This window comes from Neolamprologus brichardi, chromosome 1 (genome assembly GCF_056152115.1).
Source record: "Neolamprologus brichardi isolate AB-2024 chromosome 1, ASM5615211v1, whole genome shotgun sequence".
NCBI lineage: Eukaryota > Metazoa > Chordata > Actinopteri > Cichliformes > Cichlidae > Neolamprologus > Neolamprologus brichardi.
In genome coordinates, this window is record NC_142104.1 from 760,001 (window position 1) to 786,082 (window position 26,082).

At 48.3% G+C, this 26,082-nt stretch overlaps 1 protein-coding gene across 4 annotated transcripts in view; it reads right to left on the reverse strand.

Annotated features, from left to right (window-relative positions):
- znf536 (zinc finger protein 536) overlaps positions 1-26,082 on the reverse strand; it is a 199,952-nt gene that overhangs the window by 172,127 nt on the left and 1,743 nt on the right. For 3 of the 4 annotated variants that reach the window (XM_006802324.3, XM_006802322.3, XM_087839531.1), the window contains exon 1: positions 13,549-14,048. The exons of the other annotated variant lie outside the window; for it this stretch is intronic. The gene's annotated coding sequence lies outside the window, so the exon portion shown is untranslated. Of the gene's footprint in view, positions 1-13,548; positions 14,049-26,082 lie in introns of those variants that run through there. 4 annotated transcript variants of the gene reach the window in all.

Genomic DNA, 26,082 nt, shown 5'->3' on the forward strand with positions numbered 1-26,082 from the left:
TATACATCCGCACGTCAGAGGCCATATGATGCATTTTTTCTGCGAGTGTAAAGTAAATAAGACAGAGCCTGTTTTATTTGTGCATATTTCCCCCCCTTCTAAATTATATAAGCCTTGCACATGGCTTAAAATTTTGTAAAGCTTTTCTCAAAATCCTACTTATGGTTGCCATTCTGTGCCAAAAAGTTCATCTGGCCTGTAAATTTAAGCATGGATTACAAATATTCAAATCATGAGCTTACTGTTCAAATAAACATTTCCAACAGGGAGGGGAAAAGTTGCAAGGCATACACTTTCAGCATAATTCCTCCTCTGGCACCTCCCCTCCCCTCGCTCCTAATAAAACAACCACAAAAAAAATGGAGGAGGAGGAGGAGGAAGGAGGAAGGGGGGGAACAAGAAATGCAAAAACAAAAGTTGAAAGTTTGGCCTCTTCGTTCGCCGCGCGGCTGGATAAACACTCTTGATGAAATATGTAATTAATGTAATTGTAACCACCTATGAAATTACAGTCAGCTGGGTGGGCTCGGCCGCGGCCCGCTTCTCCCTGCCATCGGACAATAGGGCACCTTATTACAGCTTTAAAAGAGGGAGGGGGCGGGGGTGCGAGGCTTAAGCTGGTCAGCTGCTCGCCACATGGTAGAAATAATAGGGACTGAAGTCACAATCATTTCAGCTTTGCTTTAGCCTCGCTAATCACTGCACTTTATCTGGACAACATAAATAACCGACGGCCTCAGTTATTCGTGTCGTAAGTGACTGAATGCGGCTCATCGGGGCACGCCGACGCAGCTCGGGCGGCTCTGTGCAGGTACGCACAGCCCCGGCACCTGGACGAGCTCGAGACTCGAAGCGCTTCTTGCTCTTCGCTCGATGCCGAGAGTCCGCCACGAGCTCGTGGTCAGACAGAGGCTGAAAATTAAACGTGATCCAAATAACAGACCACAAGTGACTTTTCAGCTTCAAACAGGGGTTCTTTTATTCTTTTATTTTGAAAAGCAAGAAAACCCAGGAAGGTCTGAACCCAGAGCCTCCAGTCTAACGGACTGGGCTGCTTCTTTCACTCTAACTGGGCGACCCGGGTGAGCCGTGGTGACAACCACAGCGCATCATAACATTTACATAAACCATCTCTGCATTTGGTCGTCTTCTGGAAACCTGAATCTGCTGCTGGCTGCAGGCACAGGAGCCCTTTGTTTCTGGTGATGGCCTCCTGCTTTCACCCCCAGCATCCACACAGATGGATGGATCGGGGGGGTGGGGTCAGCGCCGGTATACGTGCAGGTACTGTCCCGACATCCGCCCGGGCCCCCTCACGCCGACAGCCGGTGTTATCCCAGGGATTAAAATAGCCTCTTCTCTGCTCGCCGCCCTGCCCGGCATTAAAGTCTTCCACATTTGCAAAATTGCAAACAGATGCAACTCAAGTACCTGCAAATAATCTGCCAAGACCAATTTCAAAAGGGAGATTTCAGAATATGCGGGAGTCATTAGAGGGAGTATTATTTCAGCGATGAGCGCGAGAGGGCCAGCAGTGGATCACCCAACCAGATGGGTTCTGCTGCCTTTTATTTGGGAAGAAAGAGGCCGACGCGTTCCTCATCCCCCCCCCCGCAAACGAAAATATATAACGTGCACGAAACAATTACGGCAGAATATTGGAAGTTTCAGAAGCAACCAAAGAACGTCAAATTTCCTTTGGAGCTTCTCAAAACAATCTTTTCATCTTCCTCCCGGTGAGGGACGGGGTGGGGGGCTCGGATGTAAACGAGGAACCAGACACGCAGATCTGAGGCTTTCTTATTGTTTTGTATCGAGTGTTAAATATGAAAAAGAATTAAAAGGTAGACGCCTTAAAAGCGGCCTGCGGCGTATGTAAATGAAATATGTTTCCGAGCCATAATTTGCAGCCGCCGCTGTTGTTATTTTCCACGCAGTCATCTGAAGTTTTCCTCAGCGCGGCTTTAAAGCGACGCACAACAAAGCGCTCACCAATTAAAGACGATTTTAACACCAAGAAGTGCGGCAAACTTCATTAGACACTCCATCCAGTTGCTGACAGAAAAGCCATTCAGAACGCATCTCGGAGCGTGCGCGATGAATAATGCATCGCGGAAAACACGCGCGACATTGACCGGCCTTATAACAAATGAAATGTTTATATCAAATGGAATCTGATTAGGTGACTGCTTATTATTTCTCATGGGGGGGTGGGGAAGCCGAGTAACAATCTAAGGCACTTAAAAAAATGATCAAAATCACCAAGCCCTTGAAACAATACACATTCAATCAAATTCTTCATAATTGTAACAGTAGGAAGCATTTTAGGCATTCCACCCACAACAAACAGGCTTTGTTCTCCTGTTATGAGAGGCAGCGAGGGGACACAATCAAGTGCGTGAGAAAGTCAGGAACGCAGGATTTTCAAGCAATTCCTCCCTCTTTCACTCCATTCACCCCCTCCTCCTCCCCCCTCCCGCTTTTTTCAGGGTCGCCCATATTATTTGCTTCCTGTTTCATTGTAGTTGGCAAAAAGAGAATTTGGTAATTGAGTGGTACAGAACATGTGCCCTCCCTGCTCGCAGATGACAGATGGATTATAAAAACTTCAAAGGCGAGCGTTTGGAGCACCAGGGGAGAGATGCTAGGTATTTGAACTATCATTCTTTACCCAGGAGACAATGACTGCCTGACACGGCGCATACATCAAGGAACAGCGCACACACACACGGTGCTATATATTGAACATCCTGTTCCTGAGCAACTTTCTGAGCTCGGGAGCAGAACAAGTGGGAGAGGAGGCGGCGCTCGCTCTTATCTTTTGCATTTTTCTCCCCTTCTTTGTTGCTCTCGGTGTCTCCTTTCTCTCCCCGGGTCAGTAAAATAATCAGACTCAGCTTCGGCTCTGTGGGTTTAAAAACACGCCGAGATTAGCCGGCCTTGAGGAGAACTCTGAGCGCTACTGTAGTGAGGGCGAAGGGGAGAGAACGCTGGGCGGCGACGCCTGTAATCATCTTATAAGCATGATTTATGAAAAGGCCCATCTGCCTCGCCTTACTTAAGCATGGAGGCAACCTTTAATAATATAAGGACGAGGGGGAGGGGCGGGGCGAGCACACTGCTGGCCCCTCCCACTCCTTCTTCTTCAGCATCCGGCCGTTAGTTCAGATGGCAGCTAATCACCGCTGACCTCCCCACCACAGCGTTTAACCCTAGCCCCGCCTCCTGACCCTGAAGGAATTAGCAGCCTCACTGTAACACACACACACACACACACACACACACAGAGACACACAGACACACACAGACACACACAGACACACACTCTGTGTCACTCCAAACGACCAACATAGAGGAAATCATCATGGCTACCACCATCTTTTATATACAGACTTTGATCTGAACATGGCTGCCCTGACCTGCAGGGCGGGGTATTCGTCTGCTCGCTGTGACATCACCACATGCAAAAACGTATGAAGCTCCGAGTGCGTGCGCACAGCCGCCCACCGTCAGCACAACATTTATTAACACTGCTCCGTAAAGACACGACCTTTGACCCTGCACTGACTTAAACAAAGAGTAAATACAAATCGTTTCTCATGACTCGTTGGGAAAATCCAGGAAAAAGAAAAAAATTATTCTTCAGATGAAACTGATTTTACAGAAACGTCGATGCTTCAGACGTTCAGTCGGACGGATCTGCTCGACGCTCCGCGTACGGAACAGGTCGACGTGCGAGGTCGGCGATCGGCTTCAGTCTGAACACGAGAACAAACCGCCGAAGCTCAGAGGAGACGAGCTGCCGATCACACGACGTCACCGAGTAAAGAAAAAAACCTGATTAATGTTTGCAAACCAGTGACATCATCACACTCGACCAGCGTCTGCTCTGTCATTCAGCTGCCCTTTGACCTCACTCTGACCTGGAAGTGGCTCCCAGGACCCTGTGTGTGTGTGCACGTGATCTCGTGCACACACACACGCCCCTCCTCATGTGGTCACCTTTTCAGCGTCCATCAGGATTGTCGGTCTAATCCTCGCCGGATCATCTCATCAATGCCTCGACCGTTTAACGTGTAACGGATCCCCGACTCCACCCCCACCGCCCCGACTCCACCCCCGGGGCTCAACACACACACACAGTTTACTTTTACAGAAGCTGAAGAGTTTGTGCGTTTGTGACAAAAACACGTTAAAATAAATTAAACAAATGCAGAAGGAAAATAAATCCGACCAATCAGCACGCAGCAGTCTCTCACGTTAGCTGGTTTATTTATCACACTGACTTCAGACCCGTTCACATTCAGTTAGAGACGTTTGCAAAAATCTTCCAGGCAAACCTGAGTGAAACTCGCCCCTCCCCATCCTTCCTCACCCTCCTCATCCTCCTCGTCCTCCTCGAAGCCTCGCAGCATGTGTAAGCAGGAGCGCACGTGCTCCCTTCGCCCTCATTACGAGCTAACTACGCTGTTTGATTAAAAGCGTGTACAGAGAGGAAGAGAGAAAAAGAAGGAGACAGAGAGGAGGAAGAGGTGGTGGGGGTGGGGGGACAGGCCGAACCTCCATAATTAAGATCACTTCACAGATTACCTCCGGCAACAAAAGCGCGGCGAGCGGCCGCCCGCAGCCTCAGAAATTGGATGAAAAAGGGGTGTCGAGGAGGAGACTGACCTCTGCCGGGGCGCCACATGAACGCTGGTAATGGCTGATTCAACCCCCCCAAACACACACCCCTCCCATCAGCCCCTGACACACACACACAGGTATGTACAGTTCAGCTGAAACACCTGAGGGCTCACATCACCTGTCAGGGCCGCTAAGTGGGAGCAACCCTGACTCTTCACGGAGGCTCCGCCCTCCAAAACTCACAGAAAAAAGGAAGCGCGTCACGTTTTTTGTGCTTCATCATTTCGATCCTGGACAGGATTTTTAAATAAATTCAGACGTCTTCCTCCTCAGACTCTCCTCGCTCCGACGCCACACGGCCTGTAAATCTGCAGCTACGATCAGAAACTGACGACAGGTCAGATTTACACACAACATATCAGCATCACGTCTCCTCCGCTGTGAACTTGTGCAGAGTTCAGACTCACGGCCTGATTTCAGTCTTTATTAAGAAAGCATGATCGCTTCAGTCACAACATTGTTTCATGAAGCAAAGTTTTTACTTTGTAAAGAAGCTTCCACGATGCAGTGAGGTAACCACGCTCAGTAAACATCACCCCCACACTGACCCGAGGTCACACTCCTTCCTCACTCTCAGCCTTCCTCCTCCTCTCTGGGGATGTAGCCTCGGCCTACGAGCCCTCGGGGGCGATCGCCAACCAGGAGAGGTTTGCTCTGCAGATCTGAGGTGGACTTTATTTCTCCGTCTGTGCCGAAGCACTTCCTTGAGCGTGGAAGCATTGAGTTGGATGGGAGGAAGTGAGTGTTTAAATGATGGAGCCTCTTTAAGACGTCCTCCATGAGCTTCAGTGTGAAAGGGGAACCTGAAAAGCTCAGCGAGGGGAACGTGACACGTCTACATTTGAACTCATCCTGATGCTCAGTTTAACGTTATTTATATTCCATCAGAATCAGGCGAAAGTGGGAAGGAAAAACTCCCTTTTAACAGGAAGAACCCTCCAGCAGAACCAGGCTCAGGGAGGGGCGGGACAAAAGACACGTTTGCCAGCTGCCTGGCCGACCAATCACAGTTTGGCTTCAGTGGATCTCACGTGAACCCGCTGGCATGCGGGCCTGCAGGGTCTGTCTCTCACCCTCTGAGCCCGTCAGCCACGCCACGCATGCAAACGCTCTGTTTACTCCGACTCCCCGCTCTGACAAACGAGCCTGACTCGAAGCGCTTCCGCTCGACTCTCGCTGCTAACGACACAACAAGAGAGGAACGCAAAAAACACAATCAGGGCGCATAAAAATAATAACAATAAGAAAAAAGACAAAGAGAAAAAGGAAGCTGAGGAGGAGGAGGAAGAAAGGCAGCCGGGGTGGGCCACTACAAAGATGAAGATTAAAACGCTGATGTGAGAGGAACTGTCAGAGAATGCGGGAGACCTGTTCGGGTGTGTGTTAGCGTGGAGGCGGGAACGTCTCCCGACTTAAAAAGAGATTTTAAAGCGAGGAGCGAGTCGCCGGGGGAATCGTGCACATCACAGAGCCGACCCCAGTAATAACACTGATACGTGCTAGATAAACACTATTTAGTTCCCACCTTGAACAACACTTTTTAAAGTAGTTCATGAAAGACTGACAGCTCCCCACACACACACACACACACACACACACACACACACAGAGGTAACGTTTGCTGTACCTAATTAAATAAAACAGCAGGTGGAATTGTTTGTGTGCACAGACGGAAAAAAGGGAAAAGAAAGGATCAAATATTCTGTATGAACTTCATTAAAATCACGTTTACCATCCGCAGCTGATTGGCTGCTTTGGGACCGAAACAGGAAGTGTCAGTAGGACAGGTGTGTGTCACCTCACTGCAGGAAACTTAAATGTTTCACACAAACAAAGTTCAGCTTCAAGTTTAAAGTCAAATCCTGCAGTGTGTCACATTTTAAATCAATTAAAAACCAATAACAGGATGCTTTAGAAATGGGGTTGTTGTTGTTTCTTTCAGAATAAAAGCTTCTAGAATAAATGGTGTTCACCTTAAAGTGGGAGTAAATAAAAAATAGATAATTTCACTGACGGTGTTCAAATATCAGCTTCCTTAACCCTTTAAGACCTACCATAGAACCAAGTCCGCCAGAGCTTATATTATATGTTTACATGCTGTGGAGCCATTTTTGGGAGCATTTCAAGTTGATATACATCAATACAACCATTACAGCCTAAATTTTAATAATATGTCTGCATTAAGTGCATAGTAACTACATAAATTGCAAAAAAGTGCAATAAACTACAAAAAAATTGAAAATCGTTTTTGTTTTTTTAACATATATTTCTAGTTAGAGAAATTTAAGAGGCTTATCCCTCAAAACTGTAAATACAAAAAAGTTGCACAAAAGAGTTTCCCACCACAGGAAATTTATTGTGAGTGTCTTCATAGTTTTATTTTTGAAATACACCAATTTTTATATACTGCAGGAAAAACGAAAATAAATATTATAATGCAAATTTGCAAAAAAGCAGCATATGCATCAAAATAAACTATTTCCAGCAGTGCAATATGAGTCCTAAGCATCCCAGAAACCACACAGAAAGTCATAAAGTCAAACATAACTTTTAAAAACACCAGTATAGGCTCATGAGGCCCTGATGGTAAAAAACTACATTTCCGCGAAAATGACGTCACTTCAAGTGCTTTTTATGCAGTTTTTGCAAAGCTATATGTGGAAGGAAACTGTGACCGAGGACAAGCTGATGGCATAAGATGTAAGTACAACTCCTCCGGTTTCATATGCAAAAAAATTATTGCGCTAGCTCACGTGGTTGCAGAGCTACCGGGATTTAAAAATAGTTACGCAAAACGGAGCGTGCTGCTCTGACCGGCTTTAAAGGGTTAAAAAACGTTCATTCAGCTTTTCTGCAGCTGCAGCTCATAAAAATAACATCACTGTGTTAAAGAGCAGAACAGTGTGCACAGAAAGCTCTGCTGTCATTCAAACTGTGAATGTGTGGTTGGGGTGGGGTGGGGGCACCACAGTAACAGCTCGTGGACGCGGCCCTGTCTCCTGCTTCACTGGAAACATCTCAGATTATTATTTAGAGATTTTCTCTCAGAACAAATCAAATGAATAGAAGATGAACCCCCACCTCACAGTCTGGAAGCTGCTCTAATGTTTTCTATTTAAGCGAGGCTTACAGTAAAGATGTCCCATAAAATGAGAAAGAAGTTGTGTCTGTCCTGTCCTCAAACACAAGCAGAACCAAACAGGTAGCATTTGTATTTAGCTTCAAATTAAAAAAAGCTCAGTGGGGATCCTTCGCCTCTCGGCAGCTTTGCTCGGAGACGCGGTCGCGGCTGCGCCAGCGTCTACAGAAGGCTGTGTGTTTAAAGCTGGAATGCTCATTTGCCTTTTGGGTTTACTTATTTACTTTTGCATAAATGGAGAACAGCGATGTGGTATTAAAGGGCTTCTCGAGGGGGGTGGCTGCGTGCTTTAAATGCAGCCTTTTCTTAAATGCTCCCTCAGTTTGCTATATTAGGAAGGTCGATGATTAATGCAGCACATATCTAATTTCTCTTGATTAATACTAATAATAATAGCAAATTAGAAAAATAATGCCAGACTCAAAACGAGCGTGCACGCACACACACAAACACACACACACCCTCCCCCTCCCCCTGCTCAAAGTCATCAGATACAAAATGAGCATCGAGGCTAAAAACGAGCAGCAAATAATCACAAAACTCCCAAAAGACAAATAGAAAATGTAAAACGACTGCCTGCATCGACTGGGGCCTGGTAATCTCCAGCAGCAGCCACGGCTGAAGCACACCACTGTCACTGCAAATAAAAACTTCCAGCTCTCACGGCCTTCGATTGAGTCTTTAATTTAGCCTGATGTGACATTAAAACCCTTTGCTCGACTTCCACCGGCTGTGACGAACGCACCGGCGCTCACAGAGGTGCAGACAGGCCGGCATTTCGCTGCCTTTTATCAAACTGAATTTATCAGCACGGGCTCGCAGGATCTGTGCAGCAGCGTGTTCAGGAGGAAGCCCACAGATACCGTTAAGCACATCATCATCCCTCCTGTCTGCTCGCTCCCGCTGCTGCAGCCTGACGAGCTGCGCTCGGTCAAAATCAGCCAAAATAAAGACATCTGATTGTGATTAAAGGTCATCACGTGTGTCGTTGTTCAGATTTGTGACCAAAAGTGAAGAAGTTTCCACTCTGAGCTTGTTATTGGGTAAAAAAAGGATTTCTACATCTGTTAAAGAGGCGACTGCACCGGCGTCCGGTGTGGCAGCGAGACAGGAGGGATGGGAAGCAGCGAAATAAAAGATGATGATGACGGAGGGGGAAATGATTTGGATAGAGAGATGATAGAGGCTGCAGTGGCGAGGAGCGCGATAAGGAGGCGTTTGAAGGGTCCTCTCAGATGCTGGGATTGCTCCGTTCGGCGTGATCAGAGCCTCCGAGGTACTTGAACCCTGCCCGCCTTCCACGCACCTCTCTGTAGAGCCGCTGCCCTGCAAATCACCTGTAAACTGCTCTGACACATGATCCACTCCCACAGACGTCGAGTGGAAACACATTCACACGGAGAGCGAGGGAGAAACCGCCGCCGTTTGGCTGTTTTTTGACACCAGCACTCGATTAGCTGTCCCGCTCTGGAGTGGCGGCGCTCTCAGAGCAGAAATAAGAGAGCACCTCGCGTTTGTGACACACTCGTGAAAATTTCTTTATCTATTTTAATCTCAGTTTTGGGCGACGCACGCCGCCGCAAAGGCAGCGGTGGGGTTTGAACCTTCGTGCCTGGAAGGCCGACGGGAGGATGCAGGGAGCTCAGCCCCCCCAAAAAAAGGAGAATAAAAAAACAACGGCTGCTGATTAGTCTTTGTCAAAATATTTGCAACAGGAATTCCAGCAGGCGAGCGTGGAATCGGCTCCCCTACAAAAGAGCCATCTTCCCTGAGTAACAAGTTGGTGCAACGAGTGTCGACAGCAGAGGAGCTGAAATCCCCCCCGGGCCACAGAATATCCCGCTATTGTAGTCTTAACCCGCGAGACCTGGCTGGGAATGTGCAGCTTTCACAGCCACTTCTCATCCGATTTGTAGCCGTGCTGCTGATGTGCGAGCGCCGGGACGCAGACGGTCACTCGCCGCCTCCTGTTCATCACCTCTGAAAACTCTTTATTTCACCACAAACATTGGAGGGGGGGGGTTTGTGTGTGTACCCCCCACCCCACACTTTTTTTCATCTTTCTTTTTGTATTTTTTGTTCCACAAGGCAAGTTTCATTAAAGATCCAATTATGCAAATCAGGTGCTGGAGAGGCAGTCGAATACGCACCATAATGGTGTACAGTAATCGCTCGACACAATATACGGCATCCGGGGCCAGATTTACGAGTGCAACAGAACTGGAACGCCTCCGTCCTTTGGTGAAAACCTCTTGATCATAATTAAAGGTGCAGGAGTCCTCACTCCCTCCTCTCCCTCCATCTTGTGCTACTTTGGCGTGCTCATTAGCCGAGGTCTGGAAGTTTACAGAGGTCACATCCACGCCGCGCAGCAGCTAAAGAGCAGACATGACATGCGCCTCGCAGTCAGAGCCGCTGTGTGAAGTGGGGCTAACCTTCCGTCTCGTGGAGGTATTTACCGCCGTCTTAGCCGAGCGCGGCTGAATGCTAAGCAGGAACAATTCTCTGCTCCAGGACCTGTGATTGATGCGTGCGTGCCGGTTTGTGTTAAGCTGTTGTCTGTGGGAATGACACGGCTGAAAACACAGTGCCGTTCGACACATCAAACGGGGAAACTGGCGTCGCGCGCCGCATTCTTAAATCCAAAATGCTAACGAACTTTGAGGGGGAAAGAAATAATACCAAAGTGGAGCCAAACTCTGTAAAACCCTAATAACGGCGGGGGCGGGGGGCTCAGCGGGGAGCCGCGGCAAACAAAGAGGAATCTCACGGCTACGCGTTCCAGTTTTCACCACATTCCTGCTGCTGATGGAGGCCGCAGCAGCACCTGGGCTCTGAGCGACCTGCGAGCAGGCGGGTCTCCCAATCTGAAGTACAAAAACACCCCCACCCCCCACCCACCCCTCGGCCGCCCAGACAGGCAGACGCTCCTCGCGATGGCACCCCGGCATGAGAGGACGGAGCCTGTCTGTCAGCGCCTCATCTGCCCCACACTCTTTATTCTTAGATCAAACTGACGGCCATGATTACCCCCCTCTAACCCGCCCCCGCACCGCTGCTCCTCTCCACCTCCCGACTCTTATCGAGCTCTCGGGGCAAACCGGGAGAAGCACACAGAGGAGAACACTGCACACCGATCCTTCACTCACATTTCAGAGCAAATTTATTTCCTGCTCGTTTTTCAAACTGCCGTTAATTTATCCCCCCCCACATGCACACAGACAAATATGTGCTTTACATTAAAATACGTGGAATCAGTTTCAAAGGTTCACTTATTTACAAATTCCATCAACACAATGAGATCCTTAAAAATGCTAAATTGTGAGAAACGGGTCAAACGTTTTCCTACATCCTCTGATTTTTCTCACGGGGGGAAAACTCAGAATTCCTGCTCCCGATAAAAGTTTGAGGGAAAAATTCATTTCACAAAAAAACAAGAATAAAAACATTTCTGTCGCTCACATCCCAGATTTGATTGTGTGAGTGTGTGAGTGTGTGTGTGTGAGTGTGTGTGTCAGATCAGCATCAACATCTTCTTCTCTAGCTTGAACTCTGAAAATCAAGGTCACGAAAGCTCGACACGGCCTGTGTTTCACACTCACACACTCACACACACACACACACTCACACACACACTCACACACACACTCACACACACACACACACACACATGCTCCTTGTTAGTAGAGTGAGGACGATGTCAGTATCTCAGCCTTGCCCTGCAGGTACTACACAGGAACAGGGTGGCGGGGGTGTCTGGGGGGGCGGGCTACACATATGAGTTAACGTGTGGCTGCTGACGGCCCCACCTGCCCACCACCGGAGCCCTCTCCCATAATTACCCGAGGCAGGCGGCTGCCGGGAGCTGCGGCTCGAGTCTGCCCGACCGCCTGCGCAGACGTCCTGAGGACTGCTGCGTTATGTAATGTGGTTTTGTGTGTTCCTGTCATGGCGCTCGGGTGTCTCTGATTTTCACTGTGTGTTTTTTTCTTTGCTTTCCCACAAGTCCGATTGTGTGCACGTCAAATAATTTGGCGAGTGTCGGCCTGACAACAGCGGCTGCTGCTTAGTGGGTCTCCTCAGCCGCGGGACCGACTGACTGACAGCTGAGAGGACGATTGGATCCCATCCTTTGCCGTGCTCCCCCTCTCTGCCTCTCCCCCTGCGTCTGTCTCATCGCTTCCTTCTCGCTCGTTTGCGGCTGAGAGATGCGTATCGCCGCTGTCGGTCACGGCCCGTGGCCCCCCTCCGCTGACATGGACACAGGTGGGAAGCGACTAACGCGAGGCCGGCGACGACACATTTCGAGCTCGATCGGTCAGAAAGTTGCAGCACAGGAAAATGTCAGATGTGTGTGTGTGTCTGCTTTAATAAATCTCACACTAAACATCTCACCCATAAACAGGAATTAATCTCTGTGATTTGCCGTGAAGTGAAGATAAATAATGTTTGCATATTTCATGAGAATTCTTAATTTTAATGACAACAACACTTTGAATTAATTGGATAATTAATCAGCAATGTGAGGCTGAAACCTATACGATTTTATTTTATAAAGCTAAACGAACATGAAGAAATTACTGACAGTCCACCGAGGCCTGACACACACAGGAATTCCTCCGACAGGCCGACCTGCAGAGCGAGGCCTTTTCTCAGAGTCTTCCCAAATATTTCACGCAGAAAGAATGACAACATGTGGAGCCGCACGGCCAAACACACTCGTCCGTGTGATGTTTGCAGGGACGGAGAGGAGCTGACAAAAGGGGTTTACGCCCAGACGGTTCAGTCATAATATCCGCCCTGAGGTACCTCGCACAATGACAGCATCGCAGCTCCAATCGATCGAGGAAGAAGAACTTTCTGTTTCAACTTCAGCAAAGGTCAGAGAGCAGCGACTATTTTCACAGAGGGGTGCACACCCTGTCAAACGCTCAGGGGTCAACTGGACCTCTGAGACCCCCCCCCCCCCCCAACAGGTATCCTAAAAACTGATGATTTTTAAAGGAGAAGCTGTGTGTAACTACCCCCCACCCCCCCAAACACAGACACACCGCAGTGACAGCGGCTCCCAAAAATGTCCATGTCAGCGCGCGACCGTGCGCAATCACGCACGTGCCCCGTCGGTCAAAGCCGACCTCGGCACAAAATGGCAGGTCTCCGGAACTTTGCACCCCCACTCCCCCCAGCCTCGGAGCCGGAGCAAAGTTGCGGGATCCGCCGCCGCGCGCACTTTACGCACACGCGGGGCTCCGGAGCAGAAACCCGCCGCGGGTTAGAGTCTGTGCTGGTGCTCCGATAATTGCTGTGATTTTCTAATCATGGGGGGGCGGGGGGGTGACTCGGCCCGGCCCGGCTCCTCTCACCTCTGACGAGTTCTGCTCGGTCCTCCCTGCGGACACTTTCCCGTCAGATGCGCCGGTATGAGCCGGTCCTGCCGCCCCGAGCCGCCGGCCAGCAGCCCGCCCGCCCCCCTCCTCCCCGCCCGGTGAGCGTCGCGGTAAAGAGCCGCTCCGCTCCGGCGTCGCAGCTGCCGAGCCCGGCGGTGATCGCGCCCATAATCCGCTCCTCGGCGCCTCTCCCCCGGCAGGAGGAAGAGCGCCTCGCGCCCACCTCCGAGAGTTTCTGACCTTCAAGTCCCACAAACACGTCTGAATCCCGGGCTGCTCTCCGGCACCGAGCCCGGCGGGTCCCCACTCCCCGCTCCCAAAAGTCGGATCGCTTACCTTGGGTGAGCCGCGCGGTCCTCTCCTCCGCTCCTCGCCGCAGAAAGTCCGGGATAAACGAGTGTTTCCTGCTCTGCGTCCTGAGCGCCGCTTAACACGAGTAACGAGTGCTAAAAATGACGCTCATCTATCTGCGCTGTAACCTTGTGGCGTATTTAATGTAAATAAGCCTCGTTGTGCTGCCAATCCCCGCGCACACACGCAAAGCCGCTCCTCGGGGACTCGCGCCGATGTTTTAACGCTTTATTATTTGTGCCTGAACGCGCGAGAGAAGAGAATTATTAGAGAATATGACAGATCGATAACGCGACTGCAACGGATGGCTCTCCACGCACGGCTCCGTGGAAGCGATCCCTGCCCGGAGTGAAAAAAGAAAAAAGAGTTTTCTTTGAGGAGGGGAGATTTCCAACAGGAGACCTCAACTTCGAGTTGGCACAACTTTTTTTACGCGATGCGTAAAGAAAAAAAAGCACACATGACAGAAAGACGTCGCGCACTGGCTCGACTGCAACTACAGGCTGCCTGTGCGCGGTGCTTTGGATATATTATGCTTCTATAGGGGGGTGGAAGAGACTGAATAATGCAATTATAGATTCAGTGTCCCAGCCTTGACAAAAGACAGGGCTTCAATGGAGGCTTTGTTAAAGGATTATATAATGATTATGGGGTAATTATGGGAACGGTTTGGTAATAATAAAAAAGTATCAAGTGCTCTCTTGTACGGACAGCTTGTTTTCTACAATGTAAGAGCACGATAAGACGGACGGACAGACAGGCGGTGCTGCTGACAGCTAGTGGCGGGATGACGGCAGACAGCCTCGATTATTCAAAATGTCGAACCGAGAGAGGCATTAATGTCAGCGCCTGAGATGCTATCAGATGTCCGCGGAACCGGACGTGGGCCCACAGCGGGGTATCTGGGGGTCATATTCAGAAGAGCCCCCTCCCAGCTCCCAGCCACTGCTCTCGTGATCTTCTCCCCTCTGCGTGCTGCTTGTGTCACGCCGAGGAACATGGAAGCGGTCAGTGTGACAGCGCGCAGGAGTCAAACACCTCCACGTCTTCTCTGAATTCCACGCAGACAACTTTCACCGCGTGAAATCTACACGCAGCTGCGGCGAGCAGCTTTCATCCCAACCACGGGGCAAACGAGAGAGGCTGTAACATCCCGTGCCAGCCGCTGGCCGCCTGCTTTTAAAAGATATTTGCAGCTCTGTGACACATTAGTGGACCAGCTCGCTGCCTCATTATGCGCTATGAAAATCTGATTCCCATGCTGCTCCTAAATGCTCCCACGGAATTCACTTTCTTTTCTTCCTTTTTCTTGAGCATTTTCCAACATAATAATAAAAACTTTTCCTCCTCCTCCCCCCAGGAAATTAGCATAAGCATTGCCCATCAATAACAGGGCTATCTCTATGGGAGTGATAGCAGCGAGCAGTAGGGGTGTTTCTTTTACCGATTCTCCATGGATCAACAGCGCGTCATCAGCTCCTTTTGAACTTGTTATAGCAAGTCAAGTGATTCTTTATCGGCTGACAGGCCTGACAATCCTTCGGCGCTGGGAAAGCAGGTCCAAAGGAAGTGGCCATATGGACTTGAGCATGCAAATTTACAACAATGCGCAAAACTCGTGTTGTTCTCCGCGACGCACGGCGACGTGGAAGCGCGAGAAACACGCGTGCAGGTGGACCGTCAGCGCGTGCACGTGTGCGACACACACCGACACGCTGGCCTGTGCACGCCGGACAATTAAACCGAAAATCACTGCGATGGTTTTAATATAAATTAGTCAGACGAATTTAAAATATTTCCATTATTTTATCAGTTTATCTAATAAAAAATGGCAAATAAAAGTATTTTTTTAATTATATTTTTATCTTAAATTTAATAAAACTCCAGAGGTTAAAAAATAAAAATAAAAATAATAATAATTAGAGTAAAACACACGAACAAAAATCGACATTAGCTAAGGAGGAAAATACAAAAGCAATTAAATGAAATTAGGAAACATTTACGCTGTGATGACAGGAACGTCTGACTGTCTCACACGATGACTGAAAACCAGCTAAACTTCATGTAAGATGAAGAACTAAGATTTTGTTGATTTTTTTTGGAGGGACAAATTTACATAATAATAATAAAAACTAGTCAATAACATCAGAAATAGATCCAGGGACAGCTGGAAATAAGAACGAGTGCTGGGACAGTTTTCTGTTGGATGTAGGTCAGTTAGTGAGACCCAGAATATCTCAGTAAATAAGAACATCACAGTGTGGAAGGACAAAGCAGATCACATCACTGATTTAGCTGCGGTAAATAATCTGGCAGGGTGAGAACAAGCGTCAGTGCTGGTGATGCCTCTCAGTCCACAGTAGACAGTATGCAGCAAATGCATGAATATCACAATAATCCAACACTGACAGAGTGAAAGCGTCTCTGACCTCAAACAGAAGAAAAATCCAGCTTGAACTTGAGTTTCTCTGAATGTGTTTCTTAATGTAAGACATAAAAGAGAGTCTGCTAACAGCCCAAGTATTTGTTCTTAATGACATAAAACAGGGTCAGATATTAAATAACAGCCCAAGTATTTGTACTGAGGTACCGATTCAGTGTTAATTACTTTACTTTTATTAGCACACAGAACAAACTGCAGAGGGTTTAAAAGCTGATGATAGTCAACATCACTACCACAACTCTCTGTATTTTAAATGAAAGAGTGGTCCCAGGATGGAGCCCTGCGGCACGCCCTCATCAGCCAGCTGTTTACATCCCAGAAGCACAAAATAACAACGTTTCATCAAAGCTGTGTCCTTATCATCAGTCCTGTGATAAACATGCAACGGTGAGACACGTGTTTACTCTGATCTCTTTTTTTCTGCTAGCAAAGAAAAGACGCAAAGGCAAAAACCAGACGTCCACAGTCGCAGCCTGATAATCAGCACTTTCACCTCTAAAAGCCATCCAGTGTTCATGGATGCTCGAAACCACACGCAGGACGATCCACCCACGACGCCGTCAAAGGAAAGCAAAGCAAGTCCAAGGTGCAGCACGGCGCCCTGACCTCTAAAGGTGGATGTTTTTACGTTAATCGTATTTTCACTGTAACCAGGTTTTGCCTCAGGGCCTGCTGTGTCCCTCTGATGGTTTTAACCATTTACAAACCTTTATAAACTTTAAACACCAACCCAACCCGGGACACACAAACGTGATGAATTTAACAGTAAATAAAATAAAGTTTCACTCCCTTTATTTTATTTGAATTTATTCAAGATGTGACGATGCTAAATAATAAAGATAAAAAGCCTCGGATCAAATTACATCTGGATTATTTCAAAGTTAGAGCGGAGAAGCGTGTGTGACAAATAATATCACTAGTGTGAGGTCAGAGCAGGTGACGCTTCAGGCTCCAACAGGTGTCAGGTGCGTTTCCGATCCGGCTCAGCCATGTTCAAACGACCCCTCGCATCGCTAACGGCTCCTTTCAAAATGAGCCGGTAAACAAGCCGAGAGGACAGAGTTTGGAGGCGTCCTGCATTCAGGGCTCGGACGAACAGGCTGCCTTTCTGTGTGTGTGCTGAAGGGAGAGGAGGCAGAGGGAGTGTTGGCCGGCAGTCCTGGGAGGGTCATCGCTGCCTTATTACTGCCATGTTAGTGACTAGCAGCTGAAGATGGCTCCGCTCCCTGCCCCTCTGCTTGGGAGTCGTCCAAGACAGCGTGCTCCAAAAACAGACCGGCCACTGTTCGCCTCTCAGATAGATTAAGATGTTATTCCACCGCTCGGCCATCTCGATCTGCCTCTCTGTGTCTGCCTGCCCCGCACCGAGCCCAGATTTACCACATGGCCTCCTGTTCGTCAGCATCTCCAGAGGCCTCGTGCTAATTTCATCTGGGAGCAGATACAACAGCGTAAGAGCATGGGTGCAATATGACAGCAAGGTTTTCTGCCGCTGAGGGAAACATGTCTGTGTGTCGCTGTGATGACTGCATGCTTCTCCAAAGCCACATATTGTGCCCAGTTTAGATTTAAATGCAAACACAGCCAAGACTTCCCCCGGAGGAAAAGAAATGCTTTTCTTTACTTCAAATTGAGTTTCTCAAAGTCTAATTTGTAGCAGGCCTTTGATGAACAAATGTTTTCAGACGATCCTGCTATAATGAAAAGGGAGTGAGTGCAATTTTAAACAATCTGAAGCCCTGAACCCTCCCTGACTGTAAACTTTAAAAATTAAACTTTAGAATTTGTATCAATTACACTTTCAAGTCCTGACAGGGCCTTAAATAACAGCCAGGAGCGCCGCTGTGGAAAATGTTTACCGCTCCAGATCCATTTCCACTGCCGTCCGTCTCCTCCGCCGCTGACATCAATTCCTCATGTGAGGCATTTACATTTTCAACAAATACACACCGAACGCACACACTACCGTCCCGGGCGCTCCCCCGATGACTGGGGTCAACGAGTGTGCGTGTTTGTCAGCTCTGATCGTTAATGAAACGCTCGCACAAATACAGCACGGGCAAATATTTAGAGGCCGGCCTGAGGTTTCATCACAGACAAATGCGATTCTTCGGGGAGAGCTATACTTCTTTATTTGCCCGGATACGCCGTATACCCGAGATCAAACTTGTCTGGGCTTGATGAATGCGGAGCGGCAGGAAGTATACTGCCTTTGACCGATAAGCAGTGTGATTTTAATTTAAATCATATGAATCAACGTCTGCCCGGAGCAAAAATAAAATATATTTAAATGAAACCATCTGACTCTAATTGATTAAGAACAATGTTCCACATAGTAGGTCTAGAATATCCTTGTTTTGATACTGATTTGATTTCTATGTGTTCAAGTATCACAGCCCCAGTTTGGGCCTCTCGTGTGTGGCCGTTACACTACAGCAGGGACCCCCCCAGCACCCCCCCTGAGAGGAGAGGAAATGTGATCTGTTTGTTCTGTTTGGACACGACTTGTTTTTTGTGACCGTCCGCACAAATGTGAAAAGCTTCAGGCCCCCCCCCCTGGTTTTATTCAAGACTGTCGTCCCACAGGAGCTCATCACTGGGGAAACCTGGCAAACATGTGGTCAGCTTTGGATTGGGCTTCACTGAACGCCGAAGGAGGAAGAGCACCTCTCAAAGGGTGGAGCAGACGTGGACGCCGCGCTGCGAAGAGTTCACTTTACTTTTGTTCATATAACACCGACCGCGGTCACCTCAAGGTGCTTTGTAGTGAAAAGTAAAGATGCCTCCTCATGAACGAGCACTCGGCGACAGCGGGAAGTGCTGTCGGGGACGGCCTACCACCTGAGAGACGACCTACGCTCTCATCCTTGCTGTGACCGCGAGCTGACGTCCAGGATGGAAATGAGATCCCGAAGGGCGTCTCGCCTCAGCCTGAAGTGGGAATCGTGCTTTCCGGGTGGAGGTCCACGCGCCTGCCTGTTTCTTGTGACTCATCTGAGGAAAATAACACGCTCCAGCATGCGCACAGGTGTCGACCGGACTTTCAACAAGTATAACAGGTAAGGTTATTCGGCCGTTGGGTCTCCAGCTGTCCGTCAGTCTAAGCTAGGCTTTAGAGTCCAAGCCGCTCCTCCTCCACACCTGAGCTGACCACTACAGGTGACCACTACAGGTGACCACTACAGGTGAGCACTACAGGTCGTCTCCACGAGCTGCAGTTAAAATGAGTCACAGGTGTTATATAACCAGCTCCCGAGTCTGAGTAACTTCAAGGTGACAACACACAGCAGGCTTGAGTTACTTACCTACAGTGTAAAAGTGTTTTTCTGAAAAATCAAACCAATCAGAGACCAACTGGAACTAATCACAGATCAATCAGTGCCTCAGACTGACGCTGGCTCCTCCACAGCGAACACATCTGGATGTCTTCACGCTCCCAGACACTCTGCAGCTCACCGTCTCCTGTCCCCTCACCTTTCCACCACAGTCCATATTTCCTGCATAGTGTGCTATCATATTTTACTATTACCTATCAATTGGTTTCTAATCGCAGTAACGAGGCAGCTAGCTGGCTAGTGACAGAGCGCTAACGGCCTCGTAGGGAACATTAAGGAGGCCGGGTTATGCTGTGGGCCGTTAACTACCTACAGGCACTGGCTAATGGCTGCAAATGACCTCCTCAGTGGCTATTAGCACATAATTAGAACCTGCAGACCAGTGGTGACCTCCGCCGGACACACGTGATTACTCTTCTGCCCGTGCTCGCCCATATTTTCACTTCCTCTTTTCCTTTCAAACCCTGCGTTTTCCTCTTTCCCTTTTCTTTCCCGATCCTGTCCTGTAGCCTCCTTTCCACGCCTCCTTCTCATCTCCTTTTCCTGTAATGCTGTAGGATTACATTCACTCCCCGGTGGGAAGACTACCACTAAAATTAATCTCTTTATGGTGCCCCGGTATAAAAATGCTGCCTTAAACTTGTGACGGTGTTGATAAAGAGAAGAAACGCAGGTCTGTGGCAGCAGCTCTTCCTTAAATCAGAGATGATGTGTCTGAGGCGTGAACAGAGATGAAGCAAAGGTGCTGCACCACAAAAGAGCTCAGTGGCACTAACCTCTGTGTACACTTCAGCGACAGTCTCCCGTTACCCAGAACAAAAGAGACGCTAACTGGTGTCAGCTCAGGAGCGCCGGGAGAACAATGAGAAGGAATGTGCTGATTTCTGCGTGTGTGTGTGTGGAAAAGGCAACTCAGTACCAATGCCTTAAATTATCAGTGAATTATCTCTGAGCCTGTGGGAATTATGTGGGTTATTTGTAACAAGCAGTCAAGGACAAGTGAGCCTCGTGTTACAACTATGAGATGAATACTAAACACAAAAAAATAAATTCCTGGCAAACGCTTTATCTCTGCATCTCCTAGCCTTGGAAATAAGGAGCAGGTACTCCTTCCTGCGCGCAGCTGGAGAAGCTGCTGATGACGTACGGCAGGGAGCTGGACAAACGCTACTGGCACCGCCACCAACACAGTAAATACAGCTGTTGTACCCCCTGACCATGTCACTGGTTTGGCACAATAGCACAGTATGGTGATGCTCAGCCAGTCAGCGTGATGTCACAAAGAGAGGAGCCGTCAGGATCCAGGAAACACAACAAATTCCTCCCTTTACTCTGTATTCTTCACAAAGTTAGCCCGGCTCTGGGACATACGTGTCACGACGCCCCAGAAAACCCTACGACAAACCTGCACTGCGCTGAAGCAGGCAATCCATCCATCGTCCGTACCAGGTTATCCTGTGCGGGGTCACAGGGTGGCTTAAGATTATCCAGCTTAAGGCAGGAAGTGCACAACCTGGACATGTCATGCAGCGTGCCCGTTATAAGCCCGTTCACTTTCAGCCCCGGGGATAATAACGTCTGTTTGTGAAGTCCTTCTAAAAACCCCGACGTGACTTAAAGACATGAACACAAATAATATGAGAAGAATAGAAAGCTTGCATTTAATCTCTGAGCTCGGCCACATCCTGGTGATTTAACACCGGCAGCGAGAGTCATTTTAAACGTGTTGGGACCGCGGCGGTGAGTCGGAGCTCCTCAGATTTTCATGTGTCCAGCAGCAGTCAGGCCTGGATCACGACAACCTGAACCCTGCCTTACTCACAGCCCCGCTGGGGGCATCGCTAACCAGCCTCCCTGAGCCTGGTTCTGCTGCAAGTTTCTCCTGTTAAAAGGGAGTTTTTCCTCCCCACTCTCACCAAGAGCTCGTTCATCATGTGATTGTTGGGTTTTCACAGTATTACTGTAGGGTCTTTAGCTTACAAGCACTACATGTTTGATTCTTAACCTCCTAGGACCTGCGCCCACATATGTGGACGTCACATTTTGGGTTATTTAGACCAAAATACTCAACTTTGCTCTCGTAGGGCCTGATAACCACCTACGAGGACGTTATCCTGCTACTGTTCTATCAAAATTTTAAACAATCATATGTGGCTCTTATTTTTCTTTGTTTTTACTTTCATCGGGCCCTAACCAAATATCACAGAGAAATGAAAAATGCTGCTGTGGAAGAGTTCGGGTCTGAGGAGGTTAAAGACGTTTGGGAACCATGATCACAAACTCTTAACTTTGCTCCAGTTTCTCTCCTGTTCCACCTTTTCTGATATCAACTTTCTACATTAGGAGCTCTGACATAAGAAAATAAGTAAATAAATAAATAAATGTGTGTGTGTTTCTTCTATCAAGCCTCTGTTTAGCAAATAAAGCCTTGAATGACTGTCGGTGACCTGCTGAACCCTTCAAACTTGACTTGACTTCATATTAACTAACACAGCAGGCATGTGAGCAGCTCCACCATGATTAGGCCTCTGTGACCCTCTGTGAGGCCCGAGCACCGCACGCTGCCCACCAGAGGCTGAAGACGGCTACTGCAGACGAGGAGAGCGTGGGTGGGAGCCAACGTGAGGTCAAGCCAACGGGGAGTATTCAGATATCCCAATTTCCTGTCCTGTGTCACCAGGTCTTAAGGAGCTGTTGTGGACTGTGTCATGAGTCTCACACACACACACACACACACACACACACACACACACACACACACTGCAGCCTGAATTCATTTGTTTTCATTTGCTCTCTGTCAGCAGAGCTTCGCTCTCTCTGCTCACAGGCTTTCAGCTGCCTCTTCATTCTGTCCTGCACACACCTTTAACGGGGAAGCACACGTCACTGGATGCTCACGCAGCGCCGCGGCACGGCCGACAGCGAGGATCGCGGCCTCAGCGTGGGCCGATTACGGTGGAAAACGGCGCCGTGTCCAAAAATAGCGGCCAGTTTGGATGGCGTCTCGTTTCTGGGGGTTCCAGCCGAGCGTGGTGCAGCAGCAGCAGCAGCTGTGCAGCGTGATGGTCAAATATCGGGCATGTACGCGGAAACGCGTACGCTAACGCAGACGCACGAATGACATTCAGACGTGCGATCCATACCGCACACATGAGAAGCACGGCAGCAGGAAAAGGTTATTCCTCGAGCACAGGTGGGAGCAAAGCTTTAACCTGTAAGAGAAGAGGAAGATGGTGGAAATTGCACTTCCCTGTCATCCATTTCCCGGAGATGGCTGCAAACCCCTGGACACACTTAATCAGGAAAAGGGCACACCTCCGAGTATCCATTCTTTTGTAATGGCATTATACCGCACAAGTAAGATTTAGAGATCCCTTAATGTGGCACAGTCTTCTGCATAAAAGTATATACAAAGGTTAATATTGCAATAATATGTTCCTGGAGGGCATTGTAATCATTATCTCTCTGGTGGTATCAATTAGAAGCACTTTACTGCAGGTAATGACTAAGATTCCGGTGCAAAATGACATTATTATTATTATCCCCATCTATAATTTCAGAGTGGATACACAAGACGTGGAGGAAAAAAAGAGAAGCACAAGTTCAACCAAAGGTAGGCTTCAAAAGTGAGAGGACTTTTTCCTGTTGGACCGGAGGAAGCTTCTGCACGCGTGCATCAAAGGGCCGAATAACACACGGAGGAAAACCCTCCTATTCACCAGCTGACTGCATGCACCGGTTTGCTCAGCGTAGCTGTGTGGGTATGACAGTGAGAGAGATCTGAGCAAGAAAGCTTCAGCAACCTGGCAACAAATATTTGCATTTCTCAAAGCACAGGAGTGTTGTTCTTTGCTCGCTTCTATTTATCCGCACAGACAAAGTGAAAGGTTTGAAATGTCTGAAAATACGAGCGCTGCCTGTTTGTGTTTAGCCTCACCCCCGAAATCCACACATGAATAATTAAGACAGAAGAAATGCTTCAGGTCGTCCGAGTCGGAGGAGAAGGGCCTGGACTATATTTAATAAGCACGCACCGAGGCGCCTTTTTTAAAGAACTTAATTGGACGTCAGTGACATCCATTACGGGGTTGTCATGGCGCTGACCTTTCCACGGAGCCGATTCATAACCAGGAAGTTACACGAGCCAGGTTGCTGCCTCCTCTGTCACACCCACCCTGACGACGCTCCATCGGTCACACCATCTCTCAGTGATAAACCTCGCACGTGCTCATCGGCGGCGCCGCTGTTCAGATAATCCCGAGCTGGCTTCCTATTGTCGCCGTCCATATCTGAGCTGTGCTCTTAATGATAATTACTCTACAGGGGGCACGTCCGTGCGACGCTTGCTACAAGTGGACGCAGCTTTAAAGAGCACAGAGTCCAGATGCTTTAATTAACCAAAAGCTGAGCAAAAATCCTGCAAGTAAAGCCGAGGCTGATGGAGGACAAGATATGTGGTCAGTGTGAACAATTTATAATGGCTCCCTAAACTTTCAGCTTAGAGGAAGCGCAGATAAGAGCGTAAAATAATTAAAACTACAGCATCAATTTAGGCCGAGGCATGCAGCGCGCTCACGATGTGTCCTTATAATCACGGCTCCTTTTGTTTATGGAAAACCTTAAAACAGGAGCACCCTTGGTAACCTGCAGAGTGGACCCGCACAGGACACACTACCCCCCTGAATCCACTTCAGGTAAAACTGCTGATGCATGTTTTATGAACCGATGTTTTAGATCACACTCTGCTCGTGGCTTCAGCTGCTTTTCGTCTTTCCCCTCTGAAATCCACCCCGCAGTAACGCCCGACGCTCCGCGCTGGGCTCAGAGGTTTCATCACATTTCAGGCTGCTTAGAAACTAAATGAGCACCAAAGGTGAGTGACAAAGGTGAGCAGCTACTCCTGTCACACCACGTCTTATGTACCGATGTGTACGGTGGTCATCGCTGTCTCCATGCACAATCTGGACAAAGTGAGACTCACTCATCCAGTCGACTCCTTTAGTCTCTCACAGCATTCCTGTTTGGCTGATTTTGGTTTTTGTACTCGACTACAGAGCTTTTTAGTTCTTTCCATCTTATCCAGGTATTCCATACATCCGCAGCAATGTTCCTCCTGAAAGAATTCCGAGGCGCTTCCAGATCCGCTCCTCTAATGGTTAACCAGAGCACGAGTTAGTGGCAGAGCAGGTGATTCATCTGAAATGTTCACATCTACACTTTATAATACAGCACACACTCGCCTGCAATGTGATGATGTGCGTACAGGAAACAATAAGTGATACTTTAATTTTAGGTCATGTGTAAGTAATAGTGGATTGCATTTATATAGCGCTTTACAATTCCACTATTCCCAAAGCGCTTTAAACACCCAGTCATCCACCCATTCACTCTCACATTCACACACTGGTGGAGGCAGCTACAGTTGTAGCCACAGCTGCCCTGGGACAGACTGACAGAGGCGAGGCTGCCATATCGCGCCATCGGCCCCCCTGGCCAACACCAGTAGGTGGTAGGTGAAGTGTCTTGCCCAAGGACACAACGACTGAGACGGGGCTCGAACCGGCGACCTTCCGATTACAAGGCGAACTCCCAACTCTGGAGCCACGATCGGTACGTTAAGTAACTATATTTAATGCATGAAATCTGTAAGTAATTTTAACTTCTGCATCATTAGTTTTGCAGGAAAACAAACAATTTTTCTTCATCTTACACTGAAGATCTTATTCCTGCCTGAAGAGGAAGCACTTTTAAGAAAATAAAAGGACTAACAGAGCATCCATCACACACATCAGCATAATGAAGTGAAGACGTAAAAAGGCCAAATTAATCCACTCCATAATACTCGTCTGAGTACTTATGACAATTTGTTTGTTTTACCTCAGAATTACTATAAAAATGAAAAATACTTGACTCATGCAGTACTTTGATTTATTTTCAGTATAATTACTTTTACCTTATTCTAGTGTGCCGTTTATAGGTAAATATAATTTTAAATAAATTATAAATTTCATGTGATCACTTACAGCCTCAGTCGGAGGCTGAATCACTGATAAATTTAGCAGATAACATGAAAACCAAACCATAAACGTGATAAAGACCCACCTAAGGCACTGCCCTGGTTTCTGTGGCTGACCCCTACCACACCTGTGGTTACAGGTAACCTTTCAAAGGTCTGAATGACTGAGACACACGGATGTTTATTATTGTAGTTGTAGCAGACAGCAGCGATTATTCTCCAGGTTCTCCGCCTGCGGCATGTTCTGGTTAAACTGACCACGCCCCCTCCGGGCTCACAGAACAGGACCAGCTGCAGAAGGAGGACGTGGACTCTCTGCAGAGCGGCCACCAACTCAGTCATTGGGAGAACTCGTGTCGGGAGGAGATGGTTGGAGGTGACTGAATCTTTAAAAATCAGCAGTAAAGAGCAAAAATCCATCGTCCTCTGCTTTCAGATGAAATTCACTGTAAAAGCCTGAAAACTAGCAGCAGCAGCGTGACGCTGGGATGGAAAGTTTGATTCCTGCAGCCTGTGAGGACGCTCGAGTGGCTCCAATAAATATAATTTTATCAAAAGAAAAAATAAAGTAAACACGGCACAAAAGAAGACTTTGAAGCACGTGAGTCATCTCTGAAACCGCTGAAAACAAAGGTGGATGGAGCAACGGGCAGCGGCCCCCCCGCCCACCCCTCTGTATATAATGTCTGCCACATTTTAACTTCCTCTCTATCCAAGCAACTTTC